This window comes from Corvus brachyrhynchos, unplaced genomic scaffold (genome assembly GCF_000691975.1).
Source record: "Corvus brachyrhynchos isolate BGI_N302 unplaced genomic scaffold, ASM69197v1 scaffold595, whole genome shotgun sequence".
NCBI lineage: Eukaryota > Metazoa > Chordata > Aves > Passeriformes > Corvidae > Corvus > Corvus brachyrhynchos.
The window spans coordinates 2109306-2124106 of record NW_008238373.1 but is presented as its reverse complement, the minus strand read 5'-3'; the positions used below and the strand labels follow the sequence as shown (position 1 = coordinate 2124106).

At 36.4% G+C, this 14801-nt stretch overlaps 1 protein-coding gene across 1 annotated transcript in view; it reads left to right on the top strand.

The window, feature by feature from the left end:
- CHRM3 (cholinergic receptor muscarinic 3) overlaps positions 1 to 14801 on the top strand; it is a 251517-nt gene that overhangs the window by 60701 nt on the left and 176015 nt on the right. Inside the window, exon 2 of the mRNA XM_008635324.2 lies at positions 8600 to 8712. The gene's annotated coding sequence lies outside the window, so the exon portion shown is untranslated. The remainder of the gene's footprint in view (positions 1 to 8599; positions 8713 to 14801) is intronic.

The window sequence follows — 14801 nt, the reverse complement described above, 5'->3', positions numbered from 1 at the left end:
CCTGCCCATGGCAGGAGGAGTGAGGCTTTGCTGCTGTGCTCACAGGGGTGTTTCTGAGCATGTGGGCCACACGATGAACTCTTCAAGCCTGGTTACCCGACAAGGAAATAAAGTCAGCTTTTGGGCTGGATATCCTGGAGTTTCCTGAAAGTATAATTTTGCAGTTACTAAAGAATTCTTTCTGTGTCTTTGAAAGCAGAAAAATTCTATGGCATAGAAACCTATAGCCTGACTGGCTGAATTAGCAAAGTTATAATCCACGGAGAAGGGAGGTTGAGGAGTTGGGGTTTTTTGGACTGTACAAATATGTCTGTCTCTTATGCACAAGCATTTGTACCTCTTCCATCTACAGAAAAGGTATGGGATAAAGAGTAGTTTCAAAGGATGTGTTCTGCTGGAGTCTATCAAGGCTGAAAACTATGATTTCTCTTTCCATTTGTATTTCTAATTTCCATTCTAATGAAGCAAAACAAGAGTGATATGGTTCTTCAGACATCTGCCTAAAGTTTATGAGGTAATTATATTTCCATATATAGCATGTTCTTCTTTGCCTTTTGGAAGTTTTTTTTAAATATCTGAAGGTTAGCCTTTAGGTCATAGCTTTTATAAGTTTAGCATAAACCTTTAATCTCTCTTGAATGATTTTTGTGTGTAAATTATTCTCATAATTTTTACTAATAAAGCTACCACATAGGGAACAGTATGTCCTTGTACTATCTGAATTCTTTATCTTATTTGTTTAGATCATGTTAGCAGAAAAAATAGTCTCTGTCCCTTCTTATTTCCTAAAAAAGGACCTTCCAAGACAATGTAACAGAGCAAGAGTAATGCAGAAAAAGAATATTAAGACGTGGATAACAACATCTTGGTTAGGAAAGCACTGGAATTTTGAGGGAGAAGGTTGCTTATTCTTCTCTCTCTCTCTCCCTCTCTCTCTCCCCCCCGGGGTTCATTTACAGTGAGAATTATGCTAAAGCAGTAATAAAAATAGATTTTTAAATGTTGTGTTTTATCACCCATATAAAAATCAGTAATATAACTTGGTTATCTGGGATTTGTACAATATGTACTTATGCCTTAATAACAGAAGACATCTGAACTAATTTGCTCAGCAATTTAAAGAATATTGTGAACTGATGAATATTCTCTGCTACCTCAAAGCCTTTTGAATATTGTCTGTCTTATTAATTATAAAAAAATTACTTGGTCTTTAGTGATTTTGAAATAGAGTATTTTCACCAAAAAAAAGTAATGAAACTATAACTCTATTTTCTTCCCATCTTTTGTGATTTTACTCCTACTTTCAGGATGCTGCTTCCAATAGAGTTGTTCTAGAAAGGAGAAGAAAATTTGATGACTGTTTCTCATGTATTCCTTTATTTCTTTGATCCCTGTGAGGAAAAATGTTCTGACAAATGGGCCAGCTGGCTCCCTTCACCAAGAGGCAAAGAGTAATTTTCTTGGTTCCTATATTCCATGGTTTGAGGTTTTTACCTTATCTCTCTGCAAAACTTGCACTCTGAACAGGTGGCCAGTGAATTGCTTAGAACATCACAGGCAAGCTTCAGGGTAAATCAACATTTCAAATGTTCAGTAATTCATCCATGAACAAAGCAGGTGAAGTGCAGTACCAACAATTTTTAAATGCTTCCCAAACAGTTTTTCTTTTGTTTTTTGTTTGTTTTTTTTTTTTTTTCTCCAGTGCTGCCTGCTGCATCTTTTGAGAAACACCCCCATGTTTCTAGTCTGAACCTCTACCTGTAAGATCCTTGGGGGTTTTTGACTGCTTGCTTTTACCCGACATCTTAAATTTTACCTTTGCTTCCAAGAAACCAGTATTGTTTCCAGATTTTGTAATCCCAAATAGTGTATATAGTGAGTATTTGCTGCACCAAGTTGGGTGTTCTTCATACTACTGTAGAGGAAGATGAATGACTTCTGAAGAGGTTAAAATCAGTCTCATCCCGTAACTTTTGAGTCCAAATCCACGTTGCTGGTGTTGATGTGCTTTAAGGAGGAGGAGTTATGAAGCTGTTGCAACCTGATTTCTCTTAGAGAAGTTTTATTACAATATAATTAATATATCATAGGGAGCATTTCAAGGTTGGGTTCATTTGTTTGTTTGTGTTTCGCTTGTTTTTTAACCAGTGGTGATATGGCTGGTCTGTTTACAGGTTTATTGTTAACTAACACCAGTTCACTAAAGGATTCCTTTGGGGGCACGTGCTAAGCACAACCTCATTGCTGCTTTGTTAGAGTAAGATGATTCTGCTTTCAAACTGCATCCCCAATCAGTCCTGGATAAGGATTATTTCCTGGTTAAGGAGTAATTTTCTTTTTTTTTCCCTTTTTTTATTTTAATGAACTATTATTGCTAAATGCTAGAATATATGCTAGAGCCATCACTTCTGACTTTAATCTTTCTTCTTCTATTTCATTCATATCTCACACAGGCAAACGATGCTAATTTTTTGTACAGAAATTTTCAAACAGAAATAATTGTACAGAAACACTGCTCATTTAAGTGTTATGGAGCACAACAGGCTGCATGGGAATTTTTCTAATTCCTCAAAATATTTTTTGGTTCATGTAATATGAGGATACAAAATACTTGCTTTGCCAAACAATTTGTAACTAGAATTTTTTAAAATAAATTACAATAAAATAATAAATAATTTTACATATCTCACAGTGTTGAAGAGTTGAGGCAAATAGCCTTAAAGTCGTTGCAAACATTGAATGAGAATATAGTAAGGTGGGGGAATCTCTGTGAGGAAAAAGCAAAGATGCAAGAGAAATGTAAATTATGTTTCATAGTTTCACTTGCTCTGCTACAAGCAGAATTCACTGTTCCGAAATCACAGGTAAATCATCCTTTCTTCCTTTGAGTAAAAATCTGTTGTTTGGAAAGTTAATATCAGCCAATTCTTTGTGAAATTTGCTAATTTGTGTTCCTTCTGGATACTTGCATAGGACACTCAGGAAATTGCCACTTTTTAGAAAGGTCTTTGTGGCAATGACAGTGAGACACACGTACAATCTAAAACTTTCTACACCGTGAAGTGAATCCAAGATAAAATTTTTACTTCACCCTCTGACACCATCTGAGTCATTTTGCATTCGAGGTAGAACCTCTGCTCTCGGAGCAGGCTGCCCTTCATGATGGCGGTGGATACAGGTGTCAATAACCAGAGTTTAATTTTTTTTAAATGCATGCTGCCAGATGTGTTTTTAATTAATTGTGCTTCAAATGCAGCTTTGTTCCATTTTTTTTTCTACATTTTTTCTTTTTGGAAAATAGAATTTTAATGGAGGATCGTATTCTTTGTCCTCTGAGTAGTAGATTTTTTGTTGTAAGTGCAAGCTGAATTGGTTAAACTTTGAAAATAGGTCAGTGGATAATGCAGTTTGTTTAAAGACCGAAGGACTCATTATCATCATCAGTTATCAGGACTCATTAGACATTGTGGTTAAGAGGTCTCACTCTTAAAACAAACTTGAAAGTTTTAAGCAATAATATGCTACTCCACAGTCAAAAATGTTGCATACTCATAACACTAAACAAAATTTGATTAAAACAAGTTCTATTAGTTGTTAAGGGACAAAATTCTCGGTCATTTAGATACAATTCAGTTTTTTTCATTTAAAGGGGAAAAATAAATTCATCCAGGTTGGTTTTTTGCAAACAATTAATATATTGTTATTTTTCAGTGTGTTAGAATAATCATCTGCCATTTAGCATGTTATGATGCAAATTTTAGTATAACCAAACCTGATGAGAAGTTTTCATTTAAATAAGGAAAACTGTATAAATAGCAATCAGTTTGAATATAGCCCATGATTTAAAACCATCTGTAGCTTACTTGTTTTGCCATGAAAGCTCTTTAGCACTTGTATGCATTTGCACTGTGTGTCCATCCTGGTTTGCACAGTGTGCAGCTGGCAGCACTGTTGGGTTTTTGTGTTTTCTTTCTGTACCAAGTAGTAACCACTACTTGGTATAAAATTTGACTAATTTAAAGAAAAAAAGAATGTGAGCCAAGAATTATGCTTACAATTACAGGTGCAGGTATAAAAAGTGTTCTCCTCTGTGTTACACTTTTAAGAGATGGAAATTAATGTAGCCAGCACCTAAGCGTGCATCCAACATGCATCTTGGCCCAGCAGGGTGCATGCAGAGCAACAGAGGCAGTCCCTCTGGGAATGACCACATTCCACTCTGCCCGGTCAGATGAGCAGCACTGGGACAGGCTTGTGTAACCTGACAATAAAGGGTGCTCGAGTGTCTTGTTGACTTTATCTGTACAAGCCCAGCCATTTGCAATTGGCTATTCAGGATTAGACTTCCACTGAGTGTGAAGTACAGCAAAATACCTGTGGCTTCTAATTAGTTTCCAGCGCAGGTTGCTTGATAGGAAAAAACCCTTTGCCTTTGTTGAAATGACAGTTTAGATTTCATTAGAGAACAATGCTTGCAAACTGCTTCTCTCAGTAATGTTCACTTCCTTCAAAGCAGCTTTTCTAATTAATGAAATCATTTGCTAATTCGTGTTCCATCTGGGTGCTTGTGTAGCTGCACAGGACACTCAGGAAATTGCCGGTTTTTAGAAATGCTTTTGTGGCAGTGAGACGTGTACAGCCTAAAACTGTTTCCACATTTCTGAGATGTGAATCTAGGATAAAATTTTTACTTCATTCTCAGATACCAGCTTATTCTTTTTGTATTTCATGGACCTTAGAGGCTCTGCCCTCGAAGCAGGCTGCCCTTGGTCCTGAAGTGGGTGCTAGTGCAAGTCCCTGTACCTGTGCTGGAGCACTGCTGATCTTGTGGGGACTGGCTGCAGGGACATGCACTCCCAATATAATGCTGGTGCACAAGGACTGCTGGTTTTTATGTAGTTATGAGACTGTAATTCAACTGGCTGTTTGTGTTCAGCAGAGAAGTCACAAATAAATCTTACTGCCCGCCTGTGACACTTGAGTGCTGGGAACAGATTAACACTCTGGCTACAGTGAGCAGATTTTTAGTTGTTTGTGTTTCAGGTGTTTTGTCACTTTAGTTAATATTTAGTAGCTTCCTTAAAAAGCCTCTTTGTAGTGAATAGTACCTTATTTGGTTTTGTGCATACTCAAAAGATGCAATGGTGTTAGTCCTTGCAAAGTTTATTTTTTCTTTCATGTTCTTAAAGTATTTGAAAACATCAAAGCCTTTTTATGGCTTTTCATTTTATGGGCAGTCAGAATACCACAGGACGGCCAAAACTTGTATTGTTTTGGCTCTGCAGACATCTTCTTGACAGATTAAGGCTGTCAGCAGAATGTGTAAACACCATTTCCAGCTTTTTACATTGGTCACTAAAGCATCCTTAAGTGCAGCTCAGTCCTGCAAGACAAAGCCCTCAATCATATGACTGAATAATGGTCAGGGGCTTCTGTTAAAATGTTTTAATAATTTTGCAATTCACAGCAGTAAATCAATCCTCTTTCATTTGAGTCACAGTGATTGATCATCTCTATATAGCTAGTCCACTGACATACAAGAGTGCATTCACTTTAAACAGCATACACCTTCAAGTTAAGACAGTGTAATTATTTAAATAAAAATGTAGTTCTTCAGAAATTATAGTTCAATTGCAGCAGTTGTCTTACCAGGCCCTGTTCATTGTGCATATTGATGGATTTCTAGCTTCTACGGCTTCTCACACTGCAAAGAAGAATCTGCAAAGTTCCTGGAAATTTTGTGGAATATACAGCTTTATATGAAAGGAATGATATGCTAATATAAACAAAACTCTTTGATTTCTCATGTTAATTTTATATTTTTTAAAGGAAAGAAGTAGGAGAGTGGGAAATTGTCTCCTCAGTTTTTCTTAAATGCTGAACTTTACAGCTTTTTGCCTAGTTTCAATGTTGTTATTTGGGGCTATTTGTTTTGGTTTTGTTTTTGTGGTGTTTGTTTTTTTGGTTTTTTGGGGTTTTTTTGTCCTTTCATCACCTGGAAGGAAGCTCTTCAGTGAATTCTAAGTCTGCTCTAAGTCTGTTCAAGGAAAAACTAATTATCTGGTTGCCCACCTTACTGTCTTGGCAGGGCTAGGCTGGTGCCTTGTCATAGGTGCAGAGCTGGAAGTGATGAATGAAATAACAAATAGATCACTTTATCTAAATAAGTTATGGAAAGAGCTTATGATAAAGATATGGTTCTTGCAGAGTTTGAGGGGAAAAAAAAAAAAGAATGTCCTGTAAAAGACCCCAAACAACTGTATCTATTCTCCTCCACATTTTTCATATTTTATAAGAATTTAATTTTGTCTTTAGAAAGCCTAAAATTTTAAAAGCTTGTACTGCATAATGCATTGACATAGCAAAGCTGTGAACATGAACTACTGATTTAAAATATGAATGTATTCTTATAAATACTTTCTTTACCAATAAAATATTTTTTCAAACGAGAGTGCCTTTTGACATGCATTTCAGTAGTAACAATGGCAGGTGAGGCCGTGCATCTTCTCCTCTTTGTGCCTACCTGTGCGTACCTCATTCATCACGGTAGAACAGACCTGCTTAAAAAAAAAAAAAAAAATAAGCTTTTCACATCTTATTTTCGGATTGGACCAATTCCTCACTCCTCTTCATTTGTGCTGAAAAGACAGAAGGGATGTGAGAAGTAGCAGCAATAAGCAGCCTGTTGTAGGACCTGCTAGAAGTTGCTGATTGTTTGAACAAAGCCTGATTATGCTTGAAAATAAGTAATTTTGTCCTGTGAAAGAGCATTAGAAAATGAGTACAGAAAAGTATTTAGAAGAATACATACATCAAAAACTATTGTATGTGAGTAAAATGCTTTTTCCCAAGCATATTTGTTGTGTATCCCAAGCTGGTCTCCACCATGATAAAATACTCTCATGGATAGGAAAATTAAGAATTTAATTCCCTTGTATAAAAAATCTGGCTAAGAGTTGGTTGTTCTAAATTCGTGTGATGATGTTTTCTACTTATGCACACTCAGTTGAGCCCATCATTCAGCATTTCTAGTGAGCTTTTAGAGGAGCAAAGCAGACTAGAAAGGTTAAATGTTTGGAAGGGTCATGTTACTGTCCTTAAGTTATCAACAGAATTTAGATGTAAAATTGCAGAAGACGGGTTCAAAAGAAAAGTGTGATTGATGCAGACAGGAATAGTCTGTGGAAAAATGTCATAAAATTATATTCATTTTACCTAAGTTGTTCTGATAAAAGGTGAAAAGAGAATCAATTTCTTAGCTTTTAAGTTCTTTGCAGTTTTATGGAAAATATAAAACCTCATTTCTGGGAGATGTCTGAAATCTCATGGAATCTCATTCTCTATCTGATGAAAAGTGTGTTTTGAAACATCTGACTTTATAAGCGTTCCGTGAGAGAGGAACCACTGTGCTAGGGTCACATTTTCACTTTAATCTTAACTTCCTTTTAACCTAAGATTTGACATTAAATAAAATTAAAATTTAAGCCCTCTTTTGAGGGGAAATATTTAAATCTGAAACTATTGAAATGGGATACGTCAAGAGCAGTGGAAGCCTCCCATCCCTTTTTACTTTGAGGAAACAAAATCCAAAAAAACAGCCAACCAGACAACAACAATAACAAATAACCAACACATAACATCCTCTCCTCTCCAAACAAACATAAATCACCAAACACAAGAACCCCAAATTTGTCAGGTTTTCAGTTTGAGTCAGTATTTCAGTTCAAACTGTAGGACTTCCTGGGAATTTTGAGGAACCATGAAAAAATGGTTCTGTAAAAAAATTCTTTCAAGAAGACCTACTAAGGATTAATTGGGGGAAAATGAGATTGCTGAAAATTGCTGATATTGTAAGTTTTTCAGTGAAACTCCATTGGCTGTTGCTTCCGTGCTATATGGCCACAACCCACCATTCTCTTGCCGTTCTGCCCATCATCAGTGTTTAAAAAATGCAACTCTGGGATCAGATCCTCAAGCAAGCTTTGTAGCACACTGGCCTTTATGTTTAGCAAACGAGAAAAAAGGAATTAATAGGAATAGTTGCTGTTGATGGGATGGTGGGTGTCCCTTGTTCTGCATGCTCTGTTAACCCAAATTGAGCAGTGTATTTTGTGTTAGTGGTGTTGGCTTTGTCAGGTGCCTGCTCATGAGCAGTGCTCATCCCCATCATCCACCTTTGTAGTTAATTTAGGCATGTGGATTTTGTGTTTGGTAGAAAATGCACAGTGGAGCCCTGCATAAATGAAACAAGAAGGAAAATAAAATAGCACTTGGAAAATACTGTTTTGAGAAACTGCCAATGCATACAACTGTCATCATTAAACAACACTGAAAAAAGATATGAATTCTGAAGTCAGCTGAAAGTCAAAAAATCTGCAAAGTAACTGGAAATTAAGTGGCTGAGCAAAAGTCGTTGCAGTGGTTGTAAGAGAAGTTCTTGCTGGATGGTGATGGTGTGGAACAGGCCCTTTTGTTACTGTCTTTTTAAAAAAAGTATGCTTTAAAAAGCAGTAGAACTGTATTTTAAATAAGGAGCCTTCAGTTTTAACTTCTTCAATGTCTGATTTTTTTTTTTTTTTAAATTTTTTTTTTTTTTTAGATCTTTATGGTTATGGCAAAATCTTTCATCAGCCTGTGGTATAATGGACTACCAGTTGGATGATACACAGTCGTCTGAAACATGATATATACTGCTCCTCTTCCGTGTCCATGGTGAGTTTTGCTTCTGTACATATCTATTAAATACTTCAGAGAAGGAACTAAAAGTTTTCATTGGCCCACATTGGATATTGTTTCTATTGTTTTCACGTGGATTAACCTAGAGTTGTCAATGTACTGAATACATAACCCATTCCTTTTTTGTAAGATGTTTGAAAATGTTTTAAAAACTTAAGATCAAAAAATAACTGTCTAGAACTTGTCTCTTTTTGGATGATTTTAGAGCTGTGCAAAAATCCTGATACACAACTTGAAATGTTTTTCCATTCAGCTTGAAAGCCTCTTCATCTTCATTTAGTGTGTCTTAGTTCAAATTAGATTCCAACCAAATGTTCTTTTTCTTCAGACATGTACGACAATATATTTAAGAATAAAATAACTATAACTGTGTTACAAATATACTATAAAACACAGGTAAAAAAATTAATTTGAGAAAATATTTGTAAATAATTTTTCAGTTTTATTTTTGCACTGCTTCTCAGTTTTGTGCCTACAATTAATCTGATTATAGTATCTGTGAGCACTGTTAAGTACTGTATAATCAATAACACTGAAAGCAAGGCTTCTCATATTATAACTGAATTATTGCTTCTGTGTCCAGACATACAATAACGAGATCCAAAACCCTCATTGTTCATTTGGCTAAATGCATTGACAAACCAAATTTGGGTATCAAAACGTTCCAGTGACTACTCCTTAACACCAGAAACTGCAGCCCAGTCTCCTCTGCAAAAATCAGGTTAAGCAACTGAGGGTAAAATCCTCTCTCTTCACTCTTCTCCTTTTCACGGGTTTAGATATGGCTCTTATGCCAGAGTTTGATTATGAATGATACTGAATTGTCTGGAATAGTTGCTTAGCCACTGTTTGCCTGTAAATGTTTGTTACCCTAAGTTTGTGTCTAGTGTTCAGGTTAGAAAAGATATGATGTGAAAGGTATCTTTCTTTTTTTGTTCCAGATTCCAGAGTTCTTAGAGGCATGCAGAAGTAGTGAAAAAAGTAAAGAGAATAGAAGAGGCAAATACTAATTTGCCTAATGCCGTAACGGATTTAGTCAAGGCTCTTCTTATTATATGCTTAAGTACTGTAATGAACTAAGAAGCAATGCCGTTTCTAGAGGTGTGTTTGCACTTGATAATAGAAAGATGTGTTTAAATATCCCATGTAAGTGGATAGAGATACTTACCAAGAAAACTGGTTACTATTATTTTTGGTGAAAATGGGTATTTACACAGAGAAATGGACAGCAATATAGCACATTTTCTCATCCTGTGGAGGGCATTTTCTGCCACTTCTCTGTTACCAATTTCAGCTGGCTTTGCATTTCAAATTATGTCTCCCAGGTAGTAACCATACAACTCTGAAACCAGGGAGCCAGATAAATAGCAAAGACAGCATCACCTTGCTTGTTTCCACCTGCAAATTTTTGAGGGGAAAAACCTGATATTGTTTGATGGATTATTGACCACCTGTTGATTCTACAAGGCATAGCTCTGGGTATTTATTGAGTTCTGCAGTGTTATCTAACCAGGCCTTGTATTTGCCAAATTAGCAGATTTGCTTCAAAGACTTGACCTTTTCTTTTCTCTTTTTCCTTATCAGCAATATGCCATACATTTCTGAGCCTGTTTTTGCATCCTGAGTGTGCACTGACTCATCATGAAATCAGGGCTTTGTGACAAGTCTGACGGAAGAACTAGCTTCTTTAAACAGAGAAAACTGTCTATCCCATGTGTGTAAATACTGCAGGATTATGTCTCCTTTTGCAGAGGTCTGCTACACTACATTTTACTGCATTTATTCCCTGTGTCCACCAGCAGGAGAACAAAATCCATTCCAATCCACAGTGTTTCCACTGAGGCCAGATTAAAAAAAAAAAAAAGTGTGATAACATCTTAAATTGTTTAAGAAATGTCATTGTACATTGTCCTGACAATTAAAAAACCACTGCTTTGGCATTCTTAGTTGTTAGAAGTGTTCCTCTTTGCAGTCAAAATCTTCAAGCAAAGAGGATGTGCCATGTGTAAGGGCATCCTCATCCTCCTCTCACTTCTGTACCCACTCGAGGCTCACACAGGCCCTCAAATGGCCAATCAGTTACTCCACTGCTTCTTTCTAACCAGAGAAAGCTGAGGTGGGCATCAGGAAGTAAACTGAATGCCATCACACAGGAGATGAAACCTAGAGGATTTTCTACTATTCCCACAGTAGCTTGCAGAATGATATCTAGAGGATAAGTAAGCTTTGCTCATCAAATTCAAACCCTACAAGAGAAGAAACAATATTCAAGCAGTAGTATATACTTAAAATCTGTAAAATAATAATGGCAATAATATTTCTAGCTTGTTCCCAAATCCTATGCCCCATTAGATAGACCAGGGAAGCCTATTACAGAAAGGTGTGTTAAGATACTTAAGTCAGGCTTTTAGAGGACACAGTGGGATTTGAGAACTTGTGTGAAAAGGAAATAGAATCTCTTACAAGGAAGAAGTACTGGAAATGCAAAATTGCACATCAGCCTGTAGTTGAGTGCTTTCTGATGTTCATTCTGCTTTGGACCAACTGATACCAACTTTGGTGGGGTTTTTTTGGTTGCTGGAAAGCACTGAGATTTAAAAAAACCCCCAACGAACCAAACCCCAAACAACAAAAAATAAACCAAAACCAAACAACAATAAATAAAAAGTGTAAATCTTAATTGTCTGCTATATATTGAGAAATTTCATATGGTATTTTAATATTGAAAGGATTTTTTTAAAAGATATTCAATATGCAAAGTCAGCACAGGATGAAAAATAAGTCATAGAGAACAAAAGCCAGGTGCTATTTAGGAGGTGTTTATGGTAATTGAAAAGGGAATATATAAAACACTAAAGGTGAGGACATCTACAAGATAAGTGGTTCAGGCCCTATGTTAAGTTACAAGAATAACAAAGGAATTCTTAATATGGAGTTGCCTTCACTTACTTGGAAGACTGAATAATTCTAGAAAGATCAATTGAAACAATATAGCAGGTATGCCTAATATTTACCAGCTGTATTTTCTGAGTGTTATATTGTATGGACAACCACTTGAAGAAACAACATCAGCAGCTGCTAAGATTTCCATTCTATTACCTGACTTAAAAAAGGAAAAGAAAAGAAAGAAGGAAAAAAAGGCAATGAGAAGAAAACATGGAAAAAGTCTAGACCTGTATCTTAGTTTCTCAACCCAAAACAATCTGTCAAAAATCATGTACTGAAACCTCCTGTACCAACACTGAACAGTGGAAGCTTGCATTTTGTCTGGTTCTGCTTCTGAACTCTTGATTCATCTTCTCTGTACTGGATGCTCCTCACAATTTACAAAGGGTGTTGTAAATGCACTGCTTCATTTTAACTGTAAAGCATCATTAATAAGCACTAAAAACAATTTTTGTTATTTCCATTGCTTTATGCCTATTGTGGAAATACTCAGGGTTCTCTAGACTGCCATTGGTCTTGCTTAGAGCATTGCTCCATCAGAGTTCACACAGGTGGATTCAGTGGACCTGGGTCCATCCATGCCACCTGCTAGTAGGGCTGTCCGAACACATCACAGCCTTTGTTTGGATGACAGAGTAAATGGCATGGCAGGTATACTGGAAGAATCAAAATGAAGCATATTATTTATGAAAGTAATCACAGTCCTTCTGAGATATATCCTGAACTGGGGTTCCTGCAGCTAATAGACAGAAACAAAGAAATAATGTTAACGTTTATCTTGAAAACTTCTGGTTTGGGTGAATTTAAACTCGTGATGCTTCAGTACATTCAAATAAAGTAAGAACTCCCTTTGCCCTTTTCCTTTTGTTTCCCTCCACCTTTATGTACTTCATTTTCAAGCTGATGTTGTGATACTGAAGGACTGCACTATGTCAAGGGTCTTGAATAAATTATGTCATACAAGCTTTGAAAGCTGCTGAGAAATCAGCCTCAAGGTTAGGTATTGGTTAAAGAAAGGCCTGATAACTGAAGAGGCATTGCTGCTGATGTGCTTTGTTCTAATGATTTTCTATTAGTAGGGAGTCTTGATTAATGATTCTCTATCAGCATGTCCTGATAAATGTGCTAGTCAATGAATCAATGTGTCATTTCATTTTCTCTTAAAGAGCGTCCTAACATGAGTGTGATAGGAATTGGCTTTAAATTGCCAATGCTGCAAGCAATTTCTTTATCTGAATGGAGAAAATATTTTCACTTTCTAAAGTTTTGAATTACTGCATATTTTTCTTCTAAATTAATGAATTATTTGTACCAAGTAACTACTTCTGTGAGCTTTTTGCATTTAAAAAAAATAGTAACTTTTTATAACTGCTTGGAATCAGAAGTGGTTCTGTGGTAATGTTACTGTTGTGCTTAAATTCTATACTCTTCTAACTGCATCAGGCTCTTAAAAAAAAAGCTGTGTCTACAGCTTGATCAAGCTTGCTTGAAAATATATTCAATGTATTAATATTTAATTTTTAGCTTTTCTACTGTGCTACTGTAAAAAAGCAACAGCAGCCATTTTCTACAAAAGACTAAGAGCTTGCCAGTTTTGTTAGGGTAAAAAAAAACAGAGGCAAACACTACTAAACTGTTGGTTTGGTTTATTTTTGTCATTAGAATATTAATCTAGTTTGGTTTGTTTTGGTTTTGGCTTTTTTTCTCATTAAAAATAATACAAGAATATATTGAGTGCTTAAGATCTGTTTGAGTGGGTTTTTTTGTTTTTTTTTTTTTTAATACTCCTGCTATGAAGGTAAAGTTTCCAATGGGTAACCAAGATGTAGTACAGAATTTGCAGAACTACCCAACCCATTATCAGTTTTATAGGGGAGCATCCTGGCAAGCTGGAGGTGTTTAAATGGTGTGTGATCGAGCAGTGCTGTATCGGCGATGAACTGCTCGTGGTGCCCAAGCAGCAGCACCTCCTCTCCTCAAAGTTAAGCTTTGTGGAGCTGCATGAAATTAGTGCAACCAACTCAGTGAGATACCATTTTGAAGGGAGAGGTGGAATATTTTAGACAATCTGTAACTGAGTTTACTGGTTTGTGTTCTCACACTGGCATGCTCACAGCACTGAAATACATGTCCAGGTGATCTGGCCAACATCACTTTTGTCCAAGTCTGGAGGCCAGGAGATGCCAGCAGCTGCATCCTCACCACCTCTCTTGGGTTCTTCTTGGTGGTAACAGATGAGTTCTAGGGATTCACCAAAGAATTTTTCTTACTTCAGCCTCTGTAAATGCTAGGCAAATCTGCTGCCAGATGTTCTCCTTTCATGTTTCTCAAGGCATCACTGCATGTTGTGTCACCTCTCCTGCCTGCTTGCACTTCTGACTCTTACAGCAGCCTGGTTTACAGTGTAATCAATTACACAGTTTTAATTCTGGATACCTAGCTTGAGAAGATACGCTAACTGCTTAGTAGAAAAGTTGAGGACCTAAAAATTACCTAGAATTAATCACCCAAGAATACGCCTAGAAAGTGGAACTTTATTTCTTCTGAAGAAAAGCTAAATATATAAATCTCTTATATGGTGGACATTGACTGTTGGAATCGGGCAGTGCTTCTAATATCCCTGAAACACCTGAGTTTGATAACTCCCAGGTTTGTCACAGAAGTGATTCAAAGTATGCTGCTTAAAGCAATCCATTTTTTTTTTCTTTTTTCTTTCATTTATAGCAGGTAGAGTTCCTTTCTGAAGGCTCATTATTTTGAAGCTTTGGAGGTTTATGTTATATAAATAGAAATGTTGGAAATAGCTTTTTATATAAGCATAATTCTGAAATAAATAGTATGATAATGAGATATTTAAAACCATGTGACCACAACTGTGGCAGAGGAAAGCAAGCCTTTAATAATCAGAGTAAAGTAATCATAGTTAGTAGAAACTGTTTTAAAAAAACTGAATTCCTTTTTTTTTTTCCCTCAATCATCTAAATAATTAGAATACTTAAGAGTATTTGTAAGACCTGGGGACATGGTGGCTATAAGGTCCTCGGGAGGGCTCCTCCCACTCCTGGCAGGACCACTGCCCACCCAGATGAGGGCAGATGTGGCTTCTGCCCTTGCCAGGG